Raw genomic sequence first — 13,865 nt, forward strand, 5'->3', positions numbered from 1 at the left:
TTTTACAAGGCCCATGTACAGTCTTTGTGTGTGTGTTTATCCACATACGTATCTCATAGCTGCAAAGCGTTAGTGCACCTGAGACATCAACAGGTTAACTCTGCTTGTAACTGCATTACCACCTGACCAAAAGAGAGAAATATTTAAAAAGAATTGTGATGAAAACCCAGGCACCTAATGTTTGCAGTGGACATTGATTTTGCAGCAGTGTTTTTTATTTATTTATTTGTTTTTTTTTTACTGAAATGAACTGCAACCAGTGGAGGACTGAAGGTGAAGATTGGATCAACCTATAGAGTCTCAAGCACAGACAATTTGTAGTGAATGCAAACAACAACAAACAAAAGCTAGGATCCTGGGTCGACGTGTCCAAGTTCCACATTTTAGAGGTTTGACACATTATTGTGCAAGAAACTGCTACACACTATTGCCTGAAAGATATTATTTGGTATTTGGTTGTTTGTGGCCAACCTAAACTAAAATGATTGTAAGATGCTAGACCAAACAAACAAACAAACAAGAAATCCAGCAAGACAACAAAAAGACAAAACATGATCAAATCTTAGGACTTAAAAATTAACATTGGAATAAAAGACCAGATCGGAGCCTCTGTTCAAACTGAAGTGTACAACGGACTGTTACTGCAGTCTCCAAGGACTTTCTACAATCAATATGTGCCAGAGAGACCACATGCCTGATTCTCCCTTGTTGACATCAGTTATTGATTTCAGGTCAATGTTCAAGACCTCTGGTGACTCCAGGGGTTCTAATATTGTCCACAGTATTTGCTAAAGCTGAGGGTTGGGCTTTGATTGTTGCAAAATGTTCTTTGATCTTCAACACTCACAAACACCACCAATTAACCTGGTGAGAAATAGGGATTCATCCATCCTTTTATCCCTTGTATGTCGTGTTGTTCCCTTGGTGTGTTTGAGATAAGTATTGGCACATTTCTAGAAACCATTCAAAAATAATTGTATAGGCAGTGTGAAATATTTATGTTTTTTCGTGGCACTTAGTGATGAACAACATTTCCCATATACCCCAGACATTTGTGTCCTAACCATCCTAGCTAATTAGAAGAGGGAACAAGTTAGTTCACACATTAGGAAACACTGTAGAAACTTTTGATGAGGTTCTCAGACTTGCAGTTTTATTTCATGGGAGCTGTAGTTTTCTGGTTGTTCAATGTAAATCACTGTTACAGTCACAAATGTTTCTACTTGTTGTGGTTGGTGAATTTTCAACATGGAGAGAAATCAGGAAGAAACTGTTCAATTTTAACAAAACATAATCAAGAGAATGTAAAACTACTTTTATGAGCATATATTTATGTATTTTAAATATCATATACATCATAAAAGTCCACATAGAAAATATTAGAGATAAAGATGTTTGTGTCACTTATATTTTTCATTTGCTGCAGCCTGAATTTATTTATATTTTATTTATTATAATATTATACTTTTTTGTTGTTGTTTTGGGGCCATGTATGCCTAAAGTTAAAATATGTAGGATAAGTATGACACAGAGGACTTTTTCCATTAACTTATTGCCTATGACTGTAAAATAGCTTGGAGATTTTTCTGTTCTGTAGGCAACTATATTGTTGCTGTCAGGTGAAAACCTCACTGAGACCAACAGACCTTGTTTTAAGGCTTTTTAATCATCGCCATGTTCAAACCATAGATGACCTTTTCGATAATGAAATCCAATCCAATCCAAAAGCCTAATTACAACAGATTTCACCTGACAGCAGTCATTTTTATTTCCTGTGTAGATTTTCCACCAAGGTTGTATATTGTTAATCTGCCACATTATTTTTCAGCCAGTTCCTCTTGCCCTGAAGTCATTCAGCTGGTGCAGGTGCACTGAAATTAAAGTTCCTTAAATGACGCCATTTCACAGGGGAACACAGCAAGAAGAAGTGATTACATTTGGCTCTGAGGTTCAACTGAGAGGAACATTTCCATTTTTCTTACTGCAATCAAACAAGTTGCTTGATCATTGTACAAGTTTATATTTTAGAAAAAGGAAAAACTTGCCTTTTTCATTTTATTGACTATTTTATATAATTTGCAGTGATTGTGTGAATCCTGCTGAAAACATTGTTTAATACAATATGACAATAAAGCTGCATGAGTTTCATACACAGAATGTCCACAGTTTTGTGAAAAAAGACTTTAGTTATCTCTTGTACACAACACACCTGATTTGTATTTTACTTGTTGTAGTTTTGTAAATGCTCTGAATAAATATATGCCAACGATTGTCTTTTTTTCAAAAGAATTAAAATAAAAATGGGCCGTGAAAAAAGTCAGTGATGAAAGTTGGTATGTTTTTGTATTCCCCATGCACCATCAGTCGTGTGTTAATATGTATTGATGCATTATTATGTTATAGGTTCCCTCTGCTTGCTGTGGAAATCCTGTTCACGCACATAGAAATAGGTCTGTCCTTCCTATTGTTTATCAATGGATAGAGAGAGTCAGTGGATGCATTTGTTCCGGAAATAAAAATAGCATTTCAGGTCTTCTCTTTTCCCAGCTCTTCTGTCATTCAGAGTCACACATTCAGAGTGGCTAGAGTCCACGAGCCTCTCAACTAGAAAATATGGCTGAATTGAGAGACAAATCTATTGGAAATGCTCCAGAGACCTTACACACAGAAGGTCAGGGCTTCTCAGGAGTGGATGTAATAGATACACAAAGCTCCCTAAATCATTCATGAGACCTTTACCTTAGAGCACTGAGAGCAGCATGGGCAGAGGATACACTAAAACACAGCCATATGTGCTTTAAGTCGCCTACGTTTTGATCCCTGGAATCCCCTCATGGTTTTGGATACAGCAGATTACTCACCTGCTTTTGCATGGGAAAAAAAACTGGGGAAAAAAGCTAATTTGAATGACACACACAAATGTTGCACCAGTGGATCACCTATTTTGTGCGCTGTGTATTTTTTCATAGTATAAAGCTGGAAGAAAATAGCAAATTAATTAATTAATACAACATAATAGGAAAAATAAATGTGTATTTGAGGTGACTATCTCTCTCTCCTGCTCCTCAGGGATGGGTTAAATGCAGAGAAAGAATTTCACTGTACTAGCTGTATATGTGACTAATAAAGTACCTTTACCTTACCTTACCTTACCTTATTAATGCTTGACTTGTAGATGTTGACTGGGCACACTAACCTGGGAAGCTGTGATTTAAACAGGCACCAAAGTAGGCTCTGTAAATAATTTGAACACAGGAGCCAAAAATAAAGAAAGAAATCAAAAACCCAGCAACAATGATGACCCTCTCTGCTATTACCTCTGTAATTGTTTTGCTTGTGGAAAAGGTCAAGGAAATGCTTGTTAGATTGCTTTCATTGCATGTAATTGGTTTGTGGAAGAAACCACTTGTATATAACCCACTTGTGTAAGCCCACCTCTCCACCAACCACAGTCACACTCATCTAATTCCTTATTCACAGAGGCTTTAGGACAGACCCAGTGGATTACGATATTTCATAATGAATTGCATTGAGTATTGTTTTAAAAAAAACATTTTTACATCACCACCCTGAATTTAATTGAAATGCAACAGGTAAGGAGAAATATCACTGGGTTTTTACGGTTTTTATCTTGATTTAGTTTAATTTAACTTTGAAATAAAAATAATAATATAAATACATATTTTATTGCAGTGAGAACAGGCTGCATCAGGTTATTTTAAATGATGTTTTAGATTAGATGACAATAGATTGTGCATCATGATATCTGCAGGGTGAAACAAAGTGAGATTTGCACATTATGGAAAAAAATCAAATCACATCTAATAATAGCAATTATAATGTAAGGATGTGTGAACCTCATTTTAAATCACTGCTCAACAAGTTATGTAATATTACTTTGGTTTGTCTTATTATTTATTACTTGTAGTATCATTTATAAAAGAAGTGTAGGTTCCAGTGGTAAAAGAAGAAGTAACTGTGAATGTAAATCTCATTAGAAACACTAATGGACCCACTTGTGGCCACTAGTCAGAGACAGGCCGATGGTTTGGCTCACCTTTGTGTCACTTTGTTGAGGAGGAAGGCCAATGTTTGGAGGAGTTGTTCAGTCCTTTGTGTCACTGCTCTCAATGTAAAGCTGTCAGTCCCTCTCCTGACCTCTGACTGAGTGCTGTCAAAACTGTTCCCATTCGCTCCACACAGCAGTTCAGCTGTTTTCCTCAGAGAGTGCATGTCTGAGCTGGAAAAAATGTTGGAAATCACAGGGTTAGATTTCTTCCAGTGAAAATAAAATCATAGCAACCAGTGCCAACAGAAAGCCTTGGAATTACACTTTAAATCAAAAAACATTATTACATTTAAGCATTGGGTTTCAGCACAGTAAAATTGCTGATAGTAACACGGTTATGACCAAAAGCCTTAAAACCTCAAGGCATGTAAGTGTTAACTATGTGTATGTGTTAGTGACAGGGTACATTCATATTTGAATATACATTTTTATTATATTCGTATATCTGAGATGGTGCACTGTCACAGCAATTTCCCACTGGGGATTAATACAGTATTTCTGCTTCTGATAATGGGACAAAGCTCTTACCATTTAATTAAAATATAAAAAGGTTGTTAAAATTAAGTAATGACCATCTGTGGAGGTCTCACCACGACAGCTCTCACAATTATTTATATGCCAAATCCAGTTTGTTACAGGTTTCTATACTTCTTTGTGTATGCTGGTTATTGCACGTCAACATCCAAGTTTGAGAAATCTGAAAATATCAGAAAAGATTCTAGAAAAGTCAACTTGGTGATGAAGAATGTGAGTGTTTTTATGTAGGCTATGTTTTATATGTCACATAACATAAGTGTCATATATTGTTTCTGCACAGCTGCCTGTCCAGAATTGTCCAGGCTTGTAAATCCTAGGATGTCTGTCCATCAGGACCATATGACATGAACATATATAAATATATAATCACCAGTTGGCTATTTTTTTATACTTGGAGGAGCATAAATGCCTGACACTGCAAGGGTGGGTTTTGGGTATAATTTAGCCCCTTATGTACCCTCCTTTAGTAGGCCTATCTCATACAGTACGTGGCCGTTATAAATATTGTTGCTGCATATATCTAACTGATCAGAGAGTGTCCTTATTTTCTATTTCTATTAGTTCTTCCCTTTGTGGCCAAAAAGGAGTGTTTGCCAAGATAGCTCATGTACAATGCTCTCTTCACCTCAGGGAGACGGTGACAACAACACTCAAGTTGGCTGGAAGCACTTCACTTTCTATTCAAGCAGACTTTTTGTATCTTTATTTTCCTTTTCTCTCTCATCTTTGTTTTCCGACTTTTGTCTCTATTTTCTTTATTTCTATCTCTTTGTGCCCCTTTCTTTCAGATTATGCCCAATTCTTCTGTGTTCCCTCCATTAATCAATGTGTTTTCTTTCTTTTCCCCCTCTGCTATGTCAACTTCAATCTACTCTTCTTTCCTCTTCTTCTTCTTTTCCTCAGTTTCCTCTCCCCCCTCTGCTGTTTCCCTCTGCCAGCAGTGACAGTGAGCCATTGGTTCATCCCCACCTTCTTTTATCTGCTCACTCTCCCCTTCTCTCCTGTCCCGTCCCTCCCCCTCTATCTTTCTGCTCCAGTGCTCTCTCAAGCAGGCATTCTGCTGTCTAATGACTTGGATCGGTGGCGACTGTTGAGAGGAGATAGACCTGTAATAAGCCAATCCAACCCAGAGCAAGAGTGCAACATGCTACCACTGTTTCATCTCCACACACTATATGCTGCATATACTGTACTCGGGCCGAGGGGCAGACTGGAGGAAGAGGAGCTGAATGGATGCACGGATCAGATGTCGTCGGACTCTGAGTCGAGACTACTAGAGTGAATCACAGCTGTTCACTACTTGAAATAATAAATAGGAAGAGTGAAGTCAATAAATTAAGAAATAAGCAATTTACAGTTTCTATTAATATTGCTTTTAGGTCCATCAAAAGCCTCATATTGCAGTTACTTTACCAGAAATTGCATTTACAATTTCAATTGGAATGATAGTTTTCGCTTTTTGTTTTAATTTATTTAATTTTATTTATTGGTTTATTTGGGTGGGACAAAGCACATTAATGGACATATAAAAACATGTAAATGTGCCGGATTGTAGCAGCTAGTGCTAGTTTCCATCCGGAGTCCCAAAACATAAAAACAGTACAGTGTCAGAACAACAACAACAACATAGTATTATAACAAACGTAATGCAGACAACAACACACAACTTTAACGAAATAAAACATTGACATTTTTTACTGAAAAATATACATTAAAATGAAATAAAAATAGAGCTGTCAGACAGAATAATGCAAATTCCTTGTAACAACATTTTTTAGGAAGCATGATTACTGCCTGTTTTCTTATATTGGCATTTGTCCCAACCTAAAGTTTGAATTAGTTGCCTTAAATTAAACAGCTCCCAGTCACAAGCTAAACCACTCGGGTGGATAACGAAAAACAACAACTTGTGAATGTCAATGTTCAGATACAATGCCCTGCCAGATGGGTTTGTTAATCTGCAACTAAATGAGATGAACTATTATGTGATTAATCACAATTATAATATTTTAATTGATGGACAGTGATGATGATGTGGTTTTTGTTGCTGTACCTTGTCTTCCACTACCACCACTACCAAAAACACAGCAGCTCCTGCAATGTGGATATTGCACTTTGCCATATTGCAAATTGATTAGATTTAAATTGTGCAGTCCTATTTTCTACTCCATTCGGATATTGTAGTAGCTTATTCCTGTCTAGGTTCAAGGTGAATTAAGAAGTTAATTTAACAGCTTTCATGTCTGATTTCAGGTCTAAACTGAGCACCAAGTCTGCCATGACAGGAAATTCAATCACCTTAGGTTTTTTTTTTTCCAATCACACAGGTGAATATGACTCTAACTAACTTCTGCCACACTTCTACTATGTAAATTCACCATAGTCACTGACTCTGATGACAGGCATTTGCCTGTTTTGAAATTACTTCCAGTAATTTGATGTCATTGTTGTTACATGCCTGTTCAAATCTACAGAAATCTCACCTCTGTGTACTTTATATCTACACTGAACCACCTGTAGACAGCTTTATCAAAAATGATTTGATTGATGTCTCATGCAGACGCACAGGAAATCCTGACTCTAACTGTGACCTCATATATTGAGATAATATCAAGGACAATACTTAGATGAAGATGAATTAATAGTTGAATTGATAATTAAGTGTTTCTTTAACCAAGGTAGTTAAATGGTGAGAGATTGTGTGACGTTAAAAGGAAATTCTCTCACTCAGTTTAGAACCAGGGAAGTGACTGTCTATGTCATTTTTTGGAGTGTAGTTGTGAGGCTAAAGAGATGCACTTTAAAAACAACCTGTAGTGTGAATGTAGCCTTACTGTCTGACGGTTGTCCATCAACCAGGCCATGGGGTCAAACCTTTCATATAACTCAGCACGGACGCAAACACACAAAATATCTAGCTATTCCTTTGATAGCACATGATTACTGATCTAATGAGATGTGAGGGTTGGTTTGTATTGATAATTTAAGGGCGACAATAACAAAGCTCGCTCATATATTATATCATACAGTTCCACTCACAATATTCAGAGGGAAGCTGGACAAACAGCAACAGAGTCGTGATATCAGCAGCCACAGAGTTCATTGAGATGAAGTTAAATATACATTTCAAAGACAAGAGCACTTGCAGTGTCACATTGATGCTTCCTAGAGCACACAAATGCAAGCAAATGATACACGCACACACATGCACATAGCATAGGCACATACACATAGGGTCTTGCTACCATGGGCAACAGGAGTAGTCAAAACTTCCACGGTTTTTGTGAATTATTAATCCAAGTCTGTTTTCACAATCAATATGGAAGAGAGGTGGAAGAAAAGGTCAGGCAATAGCACACACACACACACACACACACACGCTCACATGCACACAGAGGAAATAATTGTTAAAAATGATGAGCATGGAGGCGTAATTCAGTCCAGCCCTGGTGGAAAAATACATTTGAGTACCGCCATTATGTTTTTTTTCTGTTACGTAAGAGAAGAGCAGAGACAGGAAGAGAAAAAAAATGAATAGTGCTTTAGCAGACAATGGCAGCACCTGATAATCACACAGACAACAATGTGTTTGTTGGGAAACAGCAACTTCCTTGCTATAGCCTACTTGTTCTTTCTTTCTTTCTTTCTTTCTTTCTTTCTTTCTTTCTTTCTTTCTTTCTTTCTTTCTTTCTTTCTTTCTTTCTTTCTTTCTTTCCTGTCTGTCTCAGTCGGCTCATCTTTTGTGTTTGGAAGTCACCACTTACGTCACCTCTATTATCTAACTTGTCTAATGACGGATGATGCTGGAGGGGGAAAAAACCATAAGAAGATAGTTCATAAAGTGAGTAATACCTAAACGTTTCCATGAGGAAACAAAAGAGAAGTAAACCTAATGAAGCCACGATCGTTATTTAAGTTAGGCTACATCGGTTTAGTTACTGTGTTTATTATAGTAACCATGACAACCCAGGTACATCACGTAAAGAGCTATACTGTAGGTGTGGTATTTCAGGAAACACTGATCTATTAGATGTTAAACAAACAAACAAACCTATGTGGTTGTTTAGCTTATATTTCATATTCTCTTGAAGTGCAAAGGTAGGAACTTGGAGCAAAGGCCGGTGTGGCAGCGGGAGAACAGGAATCTGTATCTGAGGCCTCGTGCACAATGCAGTCAGAACTTTTCACAGAAAGTTTCCCTGCTAACTGCATCTGCATTTATTTTGGTCAATAGAGGCTCAGCTTACATGTCATTCTGGCATCTGAATTTCATGATAAGGGTTAAAAGATATATATATATATACGAGACATAACCAAACCAAAACAGACTGCACACTGCATTCTTACCATTTGTTCAGTTTAGATAACAGAAAATGCTCGTGAGCTAATTGTACCTTTGAATGACTCTGGCAGAACAACCATTTTCTCACTTGCTTGGTAAAAGCTCTCATCTCCATCATGCAGGCCTGTGACTCATTCATAGGCAACGTGGGAGGAGAGCACATAAGTACAGCCAAAGTTTTCTCAATCTTAATTTTAATTTTTTCTCATTATACAGTATATACTTGCTCCTTGGTATGAGCTTCATAGTCACCATGGAGACAGCAGGAGTGAGTGAGTGAGAGACAGAGTCAGAGGGAGAAAGACAGAGAGAGAGAAGGAGGGAAAGATCATGCTGTTTTGTTTCAGGGAGAAAAGGGCACAAAGGCCTTTCGTGGCAGCTAAATGACTCCTGGTTTCCCTCAAGAGGATGTCTCAAGTGTTCAAGTTGCTGCTGAACTTTCTGAACAATTTGCATCATCCATTTGCATTTGAGCCAATGAACAGAAGGAGAGAGTAGGAGAGACATTTCTCCCTCTTGAACAGGTGTTCTCCTAGACTAAAGGGTAAAAAACACAGCACAGTATCTCCTCTGTGCCCTCAGCTGATCAGAGCTGCGTATTACTGGAGCTGACACTGCCAGTCTCTTACCGCTCCTAACTGATTCAGCTTGACATGCTCCCACAACACCCATCAGCCGTCCCACAGACTCCTCCAGCAGCACTGCGCTACGGAAACAGTGGCCAAAGGACGTTTCCTCCTTAACAAGCATAGCTGTTTCAGGGTTGACTTAAGTTTAAGAAGCACGATGACTAATAGAAAATGTGAATGGGATTAATGCTGTCTCACTATCCCATCATGTTGCTTCAGCCCACTAGGCTGTCCACCCACCTATGATCAATCTTGTTTTGGCACCAGTTCTATTTTTACTTTCTTTTAATTTGCATTGAGTTTGTGCGTCACAGCTATCAGCACTGACTGATAATAAACCGTGGCAATAAAATGGCCTTTCTGTTTACCGAATTATGACATTCATACAACTGGTACCAAGCTGAATGATACAATGAGTCAAGATATAAATATAGCCTAGAGCAATAGAAAGTACATTTACTAAAGTACTGTACTTATTTTTGGACACTTTTACACGAGTATTTCCATTTTATGCTTAAGTTCTACTTATCTGATATCTTTAGTCACAACTTACATTTAAAATGTGATATTTTACATTCAAAGAAAAGGCGACAAGCTAAGGAAACACAATTGGAAAGGTTTCCAGTTTGAGAATTGAGAGAAAATTTCCAAAACATTAAAAAATATTCAAGAAATTAGATTTTTAATCTACTCACAGATTCATCTTATGGAACTTTGGAAAGGGCTCAACATTTAAATGGGAACCACTGCACCATAATAAAAGTAGTAAGAACAGCCTACATAGATATTAACCTATTACATTTAAGGCTACTTCTGCATTGATGCATTACTGTAATAATAATACATAGTCTAATACATAGTCATTTATCAATCACAAGGACCAAGGCCAAGTATAACATCTGATTCGTCTAAGTACTGTAAAGCACAAGTTGAGTTTTCTCTACTATTGCCGAGTACATTACATTTCCAGGATAAAACGATTTCAATGATGTTTGAAACCTTAACACATAGGCGATAGATTTAAAATTGTGGAGCTTTATATACTGTGTACTGTATACTGAGTGAGCTTTGGGTGACATATTTAAAATTATTTGTATTGGTTTTTGTAAAATATTGTTGACAGTTGAATTTTAGACAATCCTCACACTAACTTTTGCATGCTTTCAGGACAATATCTCTGGGACCTTAACCGCAGTGCTGTGCACCACACAAACCTAACGTGACGTCACACACTGCTTTCACAATTCGCATGAAATGACACGACAAAGTGCACCAAAAAAGCCAAATGCAGATACAGGCAAACATGTGTAGCTCCAATATGAACACACATCTGTTGAATTTCTTTGCTCCGTGATCTGTCATCCACTCTCATTACCATCTACATAATCAAATTAAAGGATTGTGTCATGTCCTACACCGAGAGGGGGCAAGCTGGCGTTCTGTGACAAATTAGACCTTTTCTGTTCTGCTATGCTTTATAACCGGTGGAAATTTTCTCGTCAGCTGTAGGCTGATGCATGAAGATGTGGGGGAAAAACACTGGTGTGTGTCATTATCCACAGTGGATGGAATTAGTCAAATGATAGCACATCCATGCAGAAACAGACACATGTCACAGACAGTGACAGTCACATTTTCCTCTGTCTGGCTATCCATGTGTGTGTGTGTGTATGTGTGTCTTCCACACATCTCTTAGCACATGTTCCCAAATGTGACAGGCATGTATGATAACCTGAATATCTGTGTTTTAATGGGTGAGTGAGTGGCATAGAAGAGGCAGCGCAAAACACAAGACGAGTGGCTAATTTTCATCCAATCAGTGGCGTCCCTCGCAGATGCAGGAGCACCATCACAGACAACAAAGCATTTACAATGAATGGATGGCTGCAGTGCATCCCACCACCACCATCACTGTCTCTCTGCCACCTCAAGTCATGAGCAAATGTAATTTTGGAGGCAATTTGGAGAGCAGGGGAAAGATCAATAGTGCACATCATGGAAATATATATATATAAAGATCCTCATTTGAAAATCTGTTACTTGTATTTGACATCCAAATATTTGATCATTTTGGGGGTTTAATTGCACATTAGTTACAGTTAAAGAGGCAATTGTGGTTCAGTGCAAAACGTGATTTTTTACATTATGAAATCATCATGAAACATTCGACTCACATATTCACAGATCAGGGACTAAAAATAAAGGTGAAAAAGGGTCAGAAAAGCACACAATTTTCATGTTTATTTTGTCGCAATGACAATGAAAAAATGGTTTTCTGAGGTCTACACTTTAAAATGTCCTCACTGACATGAAAACAATCTCTTGCATTGTCTGCATGATTTCCATGCACAATTTACGAACTAACACAAAAAACACACATACAGTATATGTATATATATAGGCAGGACTATTACAGTAACATTTACTGGTGCAAGTTGGTATAGACAGGAAGAAGATCTGTGCATTTGACCATTTGCAGAAAATACTACAACTGAGGAACAACAAAGGCAGTTGTAGCATTAAAGCAGAATTTAACTGCCAGCAAAGACAACTAGGTCAATAGTACTTGTAATTCTCTATCTGTGTTGCTTTCACCTCTGGTACTTGAGCTGGATAAGAACCAATCAGGAAGCGGTCAGACAGAAACAGCCCCTGCAATGTTTTCAAAAGTCTCCATTTAAGAGGCACGAATACCCCGGAGTAGTGTGGACGCCAGGGGTAAATGTAGCAAAAGACATGTGTTTTAAAAGTAAAACATTAGTCTTATAGATGTAGCCCCCTGAGTTCTCTAACAAGAAGCAGTAACAGGCTGTGCCCAAGCCTGAGCAGCTACAGTCAAGCTGTTAACAACAGTAATACTGGAGGAAGGAGCTCATCAATTCACCGTGTGTCTTTGTTCCCACTCCACAGGTGAGAAGGGGGAGGAGGGCTGAAGGGAGGTGTGTGTGTGTGTGTGTGTGTGTGTGTGTGTGTGTGTGTGTGTGTGTGTGCGTGCGTGCGTGCGTGTGTGTCTAACTTTCATCACAGTCTAGACAGCACCTTAGAGCACCTCATATGATCTCATTAGCCTCTATCTAAAGGATCATTAACTCACCTTTCCCTTCTCTTTCTCTCTCTAACCTGACTTGTTTGAACTCTTCTCACCCCTCATCTCTCATCTCCTTTCTCTTCCTCTTCTCTTTCTTTCTCATTCCTTTCAGCTGCTTCCTGTTGTGTTGCCATTGTTCGTCATTGTCAGTGTTGTCAGTGCTATTTAAAAAGCTGTCACTTAAGGTGATAGGTCTGATTATTTGATGTGGGGAGTTGTGCGAGGAAGTCATGCATAGTCAGTGGATTACAGGCAGCAGTGTGCTACTGGTTAGGAGAGTTAGCAAGGAGCGACAGCACACTGGCTGAGAGATGTGTAGTGAACATTCATTTTCAGAAAATGTCTGTTTTGGGGCATTTTTGTATTTTTGACTGTTCTGCAGAAGGTCAAAGTGAAACCACAAAGTCATAGGCTATGGACAGACAAACTGATATAAAAGGCACTTTGAAGGTCCATAAAGATTCCACTCACCTCACTCTCTTCATCTCATGTCAGGACGTCTTCGTATTCCTTACGGCTATTTGATTGCTTCAATAGCCGTGCCCATTCTGACTGATTTCAGAGCGCATGCATGGAGCTGGATCTGAAAACAGGGCTGAGACAAAAGACAAAGACAAAGACAGCATAAGCTTTCATCAAACTTCTAGGTGAATTTTAACTTCTAACTGAACTAAATGTGTCAAGTCAGTCATTGTTTATTCAACAGATTGTGACACGCTGCACTTTTTTCATACAGTTCCATCAGTGACAAAACAAGTTTTCTACATCAATTTACGGTGAAAACTGCTTCATCATAATAAACACTAAATTCACTTTTCCCATTTCTATTCTGCTTCTCTATTTCTATACACTACTCTACAATGTCCTTCCCATCATGGGGAGGAAAAGGCAGAGGTATAAAGTGACAGACTGGCACCCTGAGCGCCACAACTTTTTAACATCTCCTCTGCAGCGATTGGCTGATGTATAGCAACAGCAGTGTCTCCATAGTGACATGGAGGCAGCAGCTTGGCTGTGAGCAGGGCATGATCAGCAGGCCTAAAATTCACTGTGGCCACTGTGACGAGGCAGAAACATCACGTCTGTAGAAATTCTAGCACACAAGAGTCACACGCACATATACCATGCGCTCACGCTCACGCACACGCGAACACACACGTGCACAGGAGACAAACACACAGGCACATCCATACACATTTC

Source organism: Trachurus japonicus, chromosome 8 (genome assembly GCF_045865225.1).
Source record: "Trachurus japonicus isolate A0001 chromosome 8, Traja_1.0".
Lineage (NCBI taxonomy): Eukaryota > Metazoa > Chordata > Actinopteri > Carangiformes > Carangidae > Trachurus > Trachurus japonicus.